The following is a 12021-nucleotide window of genomic DNA, read 5'->3' as shown; positions in this document are numbered from 1 at the left end:
GGAAATTTTTTGCTTTTTGTTTGGAAACGCGAACCAAGATCATGCATGCATAAGGTGCAAGTGCCCAAGAATGAAAAGGCGTGATACTACTAAAACATGGTCCATTAGTGATTCAAAGCAAGGAGCAAGATCCCTTGATGAAATTTCTTATCATGCCAAGTCTAAAAGAATTGACTGTAAAGCTGTTCCTCTATTTCCTTTTATTCCTATTGATCATGTAATTGGTAACTTACATTTATTCTTAAGAATATCGGATAATTTAATTGAGCTACTGATTAGAGAACTCAGAAGGCAGGATGCAGTTGACAAGGTAAAAAAAATTCCAAATGGATTTCAAAGGGAAAAATACAAGCACATGGCAGGCTATGAAACCTTTCTAAACCACATTGGAATATCATTTTCATGGAAAATAAACCAAGATACTAAGACATTAGAATATAGAGATCTAACTGGCCCTGAAAAACTTATTTTACTTCAGCATATTAACTTTTCTACACTTCTTCCATTTTATGGCAAATGTAATGACCTTGAAAAACTCTGGATTGATTTCATAGAAATCATAGGAACCTCAAACTTACATTTTCATCTGAGGAGAGCATTATCAATTTGAAATGCAAAATCAGAATTTTCTTCTCCTTATTTCTCTCTTTGTATCAGGCAAAAGATGTGACACCCTATATACATGCGCTGTACGCCTATGTTCCTGAGTTCTTATCACTACACAAGAATCTTGCATATTTTATACAACAAGGGATGGAAAAATTTAATGGCACTGCTTCAAAAAATTACTTTAGGTCTACCAATCACATAGGTATTTCTGCTCTGAAACAACTCTTTTTAAAGAAAAACAGAATTCAATTCCTGGAAGCCGAAGGCTGTGAGAGAGTTAAAGCCACATATCAATGTAACAACTGCTCAAAAAGCTGCCATATTATTAAGACTTGCACTGAGAAATGTGCAAACTGTAGCTTTCAAACTTGTTGTGCACATCTTGAGAGTAGATAGATAATGTATGGACAAGAAAATGCCTAATTGCACAATAAAGTTTCCACGTTTTAAGAGGTGTTATAACAGTTAATGTGCCAGACATTTACACATACTTCGCATCAAGAATGATGTTCTGAATCATCATTCATTCATCATTCAAATCAAGACATCAATGTAGAGCTATATTGCAATTGAAGAAGCACAACAAGAACATCCTGGGATTGGATTAAGAACTTAGCTTATTTAAAAGTCAATTTAGAGTTCTTCAAAAAAGAAGGACCTTTTCTCATGCAATCCTGTTAAAAGAAGTGATAAATCATCCGAATTGTGTGCAACCACAACCAACTAGAAAGTTTACACTCATTTGGTAATCACAAAAACATTCACATGTTCTTTGTTAATAATCTAGATATCTACAACGGTAGAAACTCATTTAATTTTTTTCATTACCATATAAGAACCCCGAAGCTACTAAATACTTTCAGTAAAACCAAGGAGGAGGACGTCAGTGGTGGAGCTGTGCATGTTGGGAAGAGCATCTGAAAAGCAATCTCCATCCTGTGTTATGGCTGCCACTAACTAAGAAGCATGGCACAAATCAAAGATGAAAATAGATTTAACAAAAATTCGTGGAAGCATCCTGAGCCAAGGAGAAAGGATAAGCAACTGGGCTTGATGAAATAGTGGACGTGCCTGAAGCAGAAGTTCTAGTCATGGCTGTAAAGAAAGGACCCCTTCTTTCAACAGGCAAATCTGTGGTTTCTGGCATGACCAGGAGTTGAATTGTTTTTTTGTTTTTTGTTTGAGTTGAGTTGAGTTGGTGAATTTAAACTCATTTGGGAAGAAGATTTATTACAATTACTACGTTATTGTGAGTAAAGAGAAATGACGAAGCGATTCACGCCCAAAAAAAGGCCAAAAAATCGAATTTGAGGAATCCCTGCATAATTCGTCAGGTAAAGGTGGATTAGAGAAAACACCAATTCCTGTTACAGCAAAGATCGGAGAAGTAAAAAGTAGCAGTAATTTTCAGCAATTAAAAAAATCTTCTTGCTGCCTGCAGCAACTGCCACCTCAATGTCTTTAAGCACAAAAAAAAAACTATAACATAAAGTATCGAGAAAATATACTATATTTAATCTAAAAAAGTTAAGTTCTATTAACAATCTGCCATTTAAAAGTGGAAAATGCCATCTTAAACTGGAAGATGATATGTGTTTACTTTGACCTCGGATATCATATCCGGATTTGTGATATTATATCTGGGATTAACCAATCACACATCGAGTTTGGTTGCACCCACTTTGGCTGAGATATCATATCCTATCTTAAGATATTATATCCGTTCTTGTCCAATCATTAGCCTGCTATATTTAGAAACAGACATGATATCCTTTTTGGACCAATACAAAGGGTTTTATTTGCGTTGAGATACATATCCGTTTACCAGTTTCAAAATCATCTTGGTACGAAATTCAATACCGGTTTATTTTACCTTCAAACTCACGATTTTGCCACATATTCATATTATTCGCTAAGAACCACCTCGCTCTTTCTCGAATTTCCGAAGTCAAAACTTTGGTTTTGGCCTTTGATCTTAGACTAGTACTTGGTACTAATTTTATGTAAATTCCAATGAAAAGTTCATTTCCATGGCTAGAGTACGATGAAGCAGCCTAACTCCTCTCCTTTGGTGTCTTTGGTATTCGATAATCTACATGTCATGTTTGGATTCTTTTGTGGATATGGAGATATGATATCCAAGTTCATCCAATCTTGTACCTCTTATTATTCAAAGCAGATATCATGTTCTTTCTCTGTCAATAGCTATCACCCATAAACAATAACTTGTTTCAGTACGCTTCGAGCTAGTTAAAAACGTAAATTTGATTCACAACCCGTGTTAGATTTTTTCACACGTGCTATAACATAAACAACGGCCAATCAAAACTGATCAGTATTTAAACGATTGGCAATCTATCTCGGAGGATAATTTTGATTTGTGATTCGTAAATCTGAACAGGGGAAACTAAGTGTATCTGATTACCGTACTCAAGTCCGCCAAGTCACAGCATAAACATTGTAGAATTGCGCGGGAAATGGCGCAGGCTAGCAAGAAGCACGACAAGCGCGTGATCAAGACATCGTTTTCAGTTCGTAAAATCAAACATCAACACACTGTTTTGTGCTTCATGAATAAACATCGCTTATATTCAAGATTCACACTGTTTGAAAATATAAGCACACATCTCTAACATTAAAAATAGACGTAGTACTGACCAAAGTAAACCAACCCGCGTAAAACTGCCGCCAAGAATACAGAACTGTATGACTCATTCAGATAAGATTCATTTGATACACAGCAGTTACATATCATCTAGTTACATTCGGTCTTATTGACTGTCAGTCGGTAAAAGGAGCGGTAAACAGACTTGTTTGTACAATCTGTGTAGTACAGTAGGTGGTAATAATGCCGCAGAGACATACGTGTATGTTATTTTAACTTGGTTCCGCAGGTTTCTCGTAGGGTTTTTGTTCTATCGAGGGGAAAAAACATAACACGAGAAACCCCCTTGGACCAGGCGAATTCAAACGGTTTATTTGCCCTGAATGAGTAAGCAGAAATCGCTAAACGCATCACAGGATGAATTGGCGCATTTAAAAGACTTTAAGAAAACCTTGAAGTTTCTTAAATCTGTAATGAGCTTTTTAAAATTAAAATGATAAACTTAAATCTCCTTAAAGACTAACATAGGAAAAAGTTACCTTTAAGTGACATTTAGTTAATCTTTACAGAAAAGTGATATAAGAAAATTTATAAATTTATCTTAAAGGCACAAAGAGTATGTCTAGCAGTAAAGCCTGTCTTTTTTGTCACCAAGACCCTCTACTCTATGTACTCTGGATACGCATCCACGAGATATGTTTGAACTTTAAGCTGACCTTAAAATTTCATTAAATATGTAATCAAATAAGTTGTGCTTTAGTTTGATGTCGATAGGTCAGGGAATACGACAACTAAAACATTTACCACAACATGTTTGCAAATAATATATGCCGTTAATCCTAAATAAGGTAGCGTAGTAACACAAGTTATATATCTGCAATAATATGACTTAGATATTTACCTTACATTTTCGAAAATCTACAACTGGATCGAAGAAGGCTTGATTATAATGTAATCTTCTGTCGAGGCAAGCCGGCTTTTAACTACTGTATTCCGTGGCTACGTTGGGTTTCGTTTGGTTTCCATTATATAAAAAAATATACCTTTTCTTAATTCTTCTTCACAATTTTGGACTTGTTTTAAATCGAAGTCAGCAGACCTTAATTCCCGAAACCTATTGTCAGCAAGCCCTATAAAGTTCTCGCACAATATGCTGCTAAGAACCCGCGCATTCGGAGTTCAGCAGCTTGATTACGAAAAGAATTAAAGATCGCTGTACCACAAATAAAACTTTTCATTGTCCATTCAATGTCTTTGAATAACGCGAAGACAGAAAAATAAACAGCATTTTGCCGTAGTTTTGGACGGCTTCTAATCCAAACAAGATACATGCTTGGCGGGAATTGTCGAAGTTCGCGCGCATTGTCGTGGCTTATCAGATTTCATTTTATGATTTACTTTGATCACGAGCACAGTGCATGGCTTCACTATTCTGCTTATATGATTGGCTAAGAAATCCAATCCTTCTAGATTTCAAAATCTAAATGCGCGCTTACCTATATGCAGAATGCACAACCTACTTAAAGCACTACTTTAAAGATTTTCTTTAGGATGAAGATTGAAGATAATCAATATACGGAGAGAAATATTTCGTACATCATGCCTGCATAACAGTAAACTATAGCCGGCGATGTTGTCATAATCACAACATGAGAGACAAAACCGTTTTATCCCTGAAGTACTACGTTATCATGGCTGTTGAGATGGAGAGCATAAGAACAAGAAGAAAAGCCCGCGGAGAAATTCAATTCGATTTGCTGGCTTTGACTTTAATAAACGACGGACAGAACTAGAGAAGAGGCCAAGATAATACATAATATGAAGAATTATATGCTGCGATGAAAAGTACACTACAAACACAAAACATTTTAAGACCAATTCAATAATCCAAGAAGAATTGAACACTTACGATAAATCGGTTATACTACCTATGGCAAGGCCAAGATAACTGGCCTAGACTGAATGCAGCCACATGCGTACCGCATTAATAAAGTCTATATGAATGTAACATCAATTGAAGAAAAATGTAAAGCAAGTAGCGAGTAAAGACGATGTAATTCATCATAATTGTATGATTAAAATTGAAGTTTTGCACTGATGACAATCTATTGTATTTAATAGAAAGTTCCTTTACGAAAGGGGATTCCAGTATGAATGGCAAGTTAGCCACATTGATCACCCAACCCAACATGATGCCGTGAGTTGTGGCGTATACGTACTGAAGGTAAATACTGTATTAATTTTCATCGCAGATATAAATAGATCTGGCAGAGTTTAATCTTGAATAATTTTCCTTATTTTTTTTATAGATCGCCGAATGTATCATATTGAAGTCTGGAGCTCACATGGAATTTTCTAGGGTGGGCATTTAGTCACATTTTCTTCGTTGTGCATCTAAAATTGATGATAATGATAATCGTTTTGGCTCTCACGGTTCTCTCAAAACGGAACTGATGTTCAATTTCGCGCGCTCTCTATAAGACTGTACCCTGACTAACTTTCGCAACAAGTTTTCTTATTGATCATTTTTCGATTTATTATAGGACGAAATCGATGATTATCGCTACACAGTTGCCGAGCGACTCATGGAGGGCAAATAAATCGTTATCTGCAGAGTGAGCCTGGTCCAAGGGGGTTTCTCGTGTTATGTTTTTTCCCCTCGATAGAACAAAAACCCTACGAGAAACCTGCGGAACCAAGTTAAAATAACATACACATGTCTCTGCGGCATTATTACCACCTACTGTACTACACAGATTGTACAAACAAGTCTGTTTACCGCTCCTTTTACCGACTGACAGTCAACAAGACCGAATGTAACTAGATATGATATGTAACTGCTGTGTATCAAATGAATTTTATCTGAATGAGTCATACAGTTCTGTATTCTTGGCGGCAGTTTTACGCGGGTTGGTTTACTTTGGTCAGTACTACGTCTATTTTTAATGTTAGAGATGTGTGCTTATATTTTCAAACAGTGTGAATCTTGAATATAAGCGATGTTTATTCATGAAGCACAAAACAGTGTGTTGATGTTTGATTTTACGAACTGAAAACGATGTCTTGATCACGCGCTTGTCGTGCTTCTTGCTAGCCTGCGCCATTTCCCGCGCAATTCTACAATGTTTATGCTGTGACTTGGCGGACTTGAATACGGTAATCAGATATACTTAGTTTCCCCTGTTCAGATTTACGAATCACAAATCAAAATTATCCTCCGAGATAGATTGCCAAACGTTTAAATACTGATCAGTTTTGATTGGCCGTTGTTTATGTTATAGCACGTGTGAAAAAATCTAACACGGGTTGTGAATCAAATTTACGTTTTTAACTAGCTCGAAGCGTACTGAAACAAGTTATTGTTTATGGGTGATAGCTATTGACAGAGAAAGAACATGATATCTGCTTTGAATAATAAGAGGTACAAGATTGGATGAACTTGGATATCATATCTCCATATCCACAAAAGAATCCAAACATGACATGTAGATTATCGAATACCAAAGACACCAAAGGAGAGGAGTTAGGCTGCTTCATCGTACTCTAGCCATGGAAATGAACTTTTCATTGGAATTTACATAAAATTAGTACCAAGTACTAGTCTAAGATCAAAGGCCAAAACCAAAGTTTTGACTTCGGAAATTCGAGAAAGAGCGAGGTGGTTCTTAGCGAATAATATGAATATGTGGCAAAATCGTGAGTTTGAAGGTAAAATAAACCGGTATTGAATTTCGTACCAAGATGATTTTGAAACTGGTAAACGGATATGTATCTCAACGCAAATAAAACCCTTTGTATTGGTCCAAAAAGGATATCATGTCTGTTTCTAAATATAGCAGGCTAATGATTGGACAAGAACGGATATAATATCTTAAGATAGGATATGATATCTCAGCCAAAGTGGGTGCAACCAAACTCGATGTGTGATTGGTTAATCCCAGATATAATATCACAAATCCGGATATGATATCCGAGGTCAAAGTAAACACATGTCATCTTCCAGTTTAAGATGGCATTTTCCACTTTTAAATGGCAGATTGTTTATTATAGATAAAGCATGTAATTCCATAGGTATATTGGTCAAGTCAGTTTTTTAAAAGTTTTTATCATTTCGGTTTTGCAAGTATTACAGTTAGGCCAAGTTAATGATGCTTGCAAATGGTTTTATTCTTGCCGAGGGTAATCGTGGAAATTTGTGGTATTCTGGTCCTGAACTAGTCCGACTTAAAATTATGGTCCAGCACCGCGACTCTGGTGGCCTCGGGGTGAATCTCAAATGTGAAGCCCTCCTAATGTCGTGGCTGTGTAGGATGATTGATGGATAGGTTCTCCAGCTGCTTTACTCATACTACATCAGTAGACAGCTTGGTTTCCATAACAATTTGCGACCAACTGCCAGTCTACCCAATGTATTTTACCAGCATGTTGTCACCATCTACAAGATTGATCACGAGTAAAAATGAGGATTTTGTCTACTTTTAAAAATTATTCTCTTTGAATATTAAGTTATTTATTTTTATTATCAACATTACTATTATTGGATATTTTTTTATTATATTATATATTTTTGTGACTACAATTTTATTCATGTGTATTTTGTAATAATAAGCTATCAATTTTATATTTATCTTTGCATGTTTAGATCATGCAGGTCCACGTCAGGACTCTTGTCTTGCCTATTTTTATGACCTGCTTTAGCAAATAAACGATGTATGTATGTATGTATGTATGTAAGAAGATTCGAACTCTAAGACCCCTAAGCACACCTGCAAGGTGCTGTATCAGATGGCTCTCTCCTCCTGGCTGAACTCAGCCCATCCTAGATGTGTTGACACTTGGAGACCCCGTCTTCCCAGTCAAGTGAATTGGGACCAAGTGTGGAAGAAATGTCATCACAAACTAAACAATCCCGCCATGGCTGACTTAAATTGGAAAGTAATACACAGAGTAGTTCCAGTTTTCCCTGGTCTTTGACAGTGGGGGATGATCGTCTCTGAGAACTGCCGTCACTGTGGACAAAGAGAGTCCTTGGAGCACGCCCCCCTCTCCACCTCGAGTGGATCACAACGCGGGATCTGTGGACATTGGTCCATGACCTCTCCAGCCACATATGGGGCAGTAAATTATATGCTAGATACTCGTTCTGTAGTGCTAGATGCTTTGCAAATAAACATTGACATGCTGCCAAATCAGCATGTTGGAAGGACAGGGTGTCCAAGTCCTTCCAAAAGAATACCCCTTTAGATCTTATCCCGTAAAGTTTGTCAAAATAAATTTTAACCCAATCTTTGTTGCTGTACTATGAAAACTGCAACGCAATCGAAACTACGATGATCGTTGTCCGCCATCTTGAATTTTTGTGAGAAGAATGAGACTGGTGACAAGTATGCCTCGATTACATGCTCCAGTGATTTCCGGTTTACCGCCTATTTTAATTTCATAACCGCCTACCAAAAATTTTATTGACAACTGTGCATTTCTGGTCACTTACAGTAACAGACAAATCCTCTTTCGTCCATGTGAAACTGAATAGGGTAAAATCTCATTCCTCCTTTATATCAAAGGTTTTGTTGATTCTACTTCTATAATTCATACCTAACCAATTAAATAATAAAACATTTAATTCTATAAGTTTAAACAATAATTGAATTATAGTAATTTATAATTTGGTTGTTCATCAATGGATTTTTGTAAACAACTTCATACTATTTAATCTGGATTATTTTAGAATTTATATGGACATACCATAAACCTTAAAATTTATGACCTAACCTCTAGAACATAGTGGATTACATCAAGAGTATCATCAGGATTAAGGGTCTGTGATGCCTGAAAGAAAGAAAAAGAATGTTATATGGTTATTAAGACGCAAATCAGTGGGATGAGCAGAGTTTCCTTTATTTCATTCTACAGAAAGCTTTGTCTTATCTTTATCTTATTGTCTTTATCTTTGTCTTTCATCTAGCACTTGGGAACATTCCAATGGTATACTAGCTATGGTTATGATGAATATTTCTTTGGTAAGTGTAGGTAACATGAGGGGGTCTCATTCACTAGTAACCTTTTTGGAACACTACCCCAAGCCGACCTCATTGCTGGCACTGAGGGTGGTCACTGCCAGGGTTTGTTGCATCCTCGGCTGTTCTTTTACTTCCCCATATCAGAGAAGGAACCATCATTCATTATTATTATTATTACTATTATTTAACCTGGTCATCCGTGCCACAAAGGATTCACAATCCCCAATGCAGAGAGCCAAGAATTTTACACCTTAGGAATTTTACCCCTTTGCACTCTAGTAAAACTGCCGCATAAATAGCCCACTTCAGAGATAAGTTTTACTTATCAGGCACAATGGATTCAATGTCAGGCTTCATGCATAATGCTCATTGATACGTGACAGGAGAACATAATCAATTTCATTTAGCACGGAGTATTGTTGAGAAATTATGAAGACCAATGAAGTTGTTAAAAAAATAGCCTCGAACTGAAACCTCTGTATGTGACAAGCAAAGTATATCTTGAAATATTGGTCTATAGTCCTCGCCAAAATATAGAAAAATAAAAGTAAACAGATTGCGACAACAGAGTTTGGCAACCATAAAATAAAATAAGGACAACAAGAACATAAGAAAAAAAGAATACAGAATAAGAATCGAATCATGAAGCTGCCATAACTCATCATTAGCCCTTTACATCGCGTTTACCGCTATAAACCGCTAGAGATCAGGCCCAGAAACACGCTCGTAAACACCTGAGAAACGCTCAGCTTTATAATGATATTCAATGTGGACACTTTTCCAGCAACGACTTCGTTATGAAGGCTTGCTAAATGTCGAATTGAGGCTTTAAGGAAAACGCTCAACGTCGAACTGAAGATTGAGATTTGTGAGGACTAGCAAGAACGTCGTGCTAAATGTCTCTAATGTTTCCCCTTTTCCCCTAGCAAGGGCGGAAACTCCCCAAAGAATTCAACTAAACAATGCCCGATAAATATACAACAGGACGTTAATAAAGACAATAGGACAATGCCTCGATAAATACTGATACTAATGACAACAGCAACTAGGTATGAAAGCAATAAAAAACACTGCAAATAAGTTAAACTTGAAGTTAAACAAAAGCCCTTGCTTCATGGTCGGCTTATCTTTATAAAACAGCTCAGATTTCAGCTTTGAAAAAATCGATCGCCTGGGCTTCAGTAGGTATGAATTTCACAAATATTTTCACGCACAAATATGAAGATTAAACTTATATTTATGTGTCATAATGTTCTTAAGCTAGATATTACCTTTTAGCGCCAGAAATTGGGTTTTTGTTTGACAATTTTGATGAACCGTTTGTCCGCCATTTTGTTCTTCGTGGAACACAGGTAGCCCAAGGTTGGTTTCTGTGGTGTCCTGTAATAAGGAAATTATGGGGATTTTTCAAAAATTTCAATAAAATCATTGAAACATGAAATAAAGCCTCGAAATTTTACACCAGCATTGAAATATAGCACTTCTTTCGTTCTGTGTGTTTTTTTTTTTCGAATTTAGCCAATTTTAAGGATTTTTTTCCCCACTAAGAAAACCAAGAAAACCGAGCTTGGGCTACCTGTGCGCGGAATAGTGATCGATCGATAAGCATGATGGGGGATCTGACTTAAAAATTCAAAATGGACTCCAGGAGTTGGGAATATGGACTCAAAGCTAAAAAATCTAATGTAAATTTTATGAAACTTTTCAGACCGTTTCTTCAACATGTAAGGGTTCAAAACATGAATTAACAAATGGGGATCACTGTATTTATTTTGTAGCTGCATTTCGAGTAAATTAAATCGACAATTTCCGGAAAAAATCGCACGTTTTATCAAAGCTATGTGCGTTTACTGCGATTCCCAGTCACACGCGACCAACTAGACCTTCATCACAAACGAAAAATTGAATTTGGGTGGACGCCAATCAAAAGGGTTTCTATCGTTTCTGTTGGTTTCTACACCAGGACTGATGTGAATACTCACGTGAACACGTGCAAAAGTCGTTGTCCTTATCTCATGCTTCTTGTCGCTGTGAATTTCTCACTCTGGATATATTTGTTCAAAAATGTCAAAGGATTCCGGCTCCGAATCTTAACGCTTGATTGCAAAGCTATCGCTATGACTATGATTTGAGTTTCTTCAAGATAGGATAAGTCAATACTGATAGTTTGCAGTTAAAGGTTTGAAATCGGAGTCGGAATCCTTAGACATGTTTAAGAAACCCTTTTGATTGACGTCCATCAAAACTCAAGTTTTTGTTTGTGATTTTGGTCTCACTTGGTCGCGTGTGACTGGGAATCGCAGTAACGAAATAAAAACAGGGTTCCAATTTTTCGAAACTTTTTCTTACGCTTTCTCGTTTCTTCCTTGCCTAACGTTATGACATGAAAATAATGATATAATTAAAAAGTCCTATATAGAAAATATGCTTGAAGTTGCGCGTCCCCTTCAAAATGCGTGAGCGCGATATGACAAAAAAAGTTGTATATATTTATAGAATATTCAACTATCGGTGATGTTTAGGGTGCAATTAATCAACAATTAGGCGGCTGGGTTCATAATGTATGGCAGAGGGGAGGGGGGGGGGTGAAAATTTGAAATGACAGACAGACAGACAGACTGTTAACTTTTCTGATGCTTCAATTCTAGCAATAATATTTTTCTTGATATCTCCATCCATGAAAAGAATCACCTATGAATATTCCTCCCCATCCTATTTTTTCGAGTAGCCGTTTGCAACCGGATATAGGGGGAGGGTGGATTGGGTGGATTTCCAACCCTCCCCCCC

The 12021-nt window shown here is 36.7% G+C and overlaps 1 long non-coding RNA gene across 3 annotated transcripts in view; it reads right to left on the bottom strand.

The window, feature by feature from the left end:
- The window catches only part of LOC148908984 (uncharacterized), a 56186-nt gene that overhangs the window by 18391 nt on the left and 25774 nt on the right, over positions 1–12021 (bottom strand). Inside the window, exons 4-6 of one of the 3 annotated variants that reach the window (XR_016120482.1) lie at positions 10506–10614; positions 8987–9043; positions 7232–7649 (exon numbers count right to left, since the gene is read on the bottom strand). This is a non-coding gene — a long non-coding RNA (uncharacterized LOC148908984). Of the gene's footprint in view, positions 1–7231; positions 7650–8909; positions 9044–10505; positions 10615–12021 lie in introns of those variants that run through there. The other 2 variants (XR_016120483.1, XR_016120481.1) reach the window with 2 other exon arrangements.

Source organism: Actinia tenebrosa, unplaced genomic scaffold, assembly GCF_029948245.1.
Source record: "Actinia tenebrosa isolate PJP-AT-01 unplaced genomic scaffold, QUT_ActTen_1.0 PGA_scaffold2__45_contigs__length_23673736, whole genome shotgun sequence".
NCBI classification, from domain to species: domain Eukaryota; kingdom Metazoa; phylum Cnidaria; class Anthozoa; order Actiniaria; family Actiniidae; genus Actinia; species Actinia tenebrosa.
This window is presented reverse-complemented; position numbering and strand designations above follow the sequence as displayed.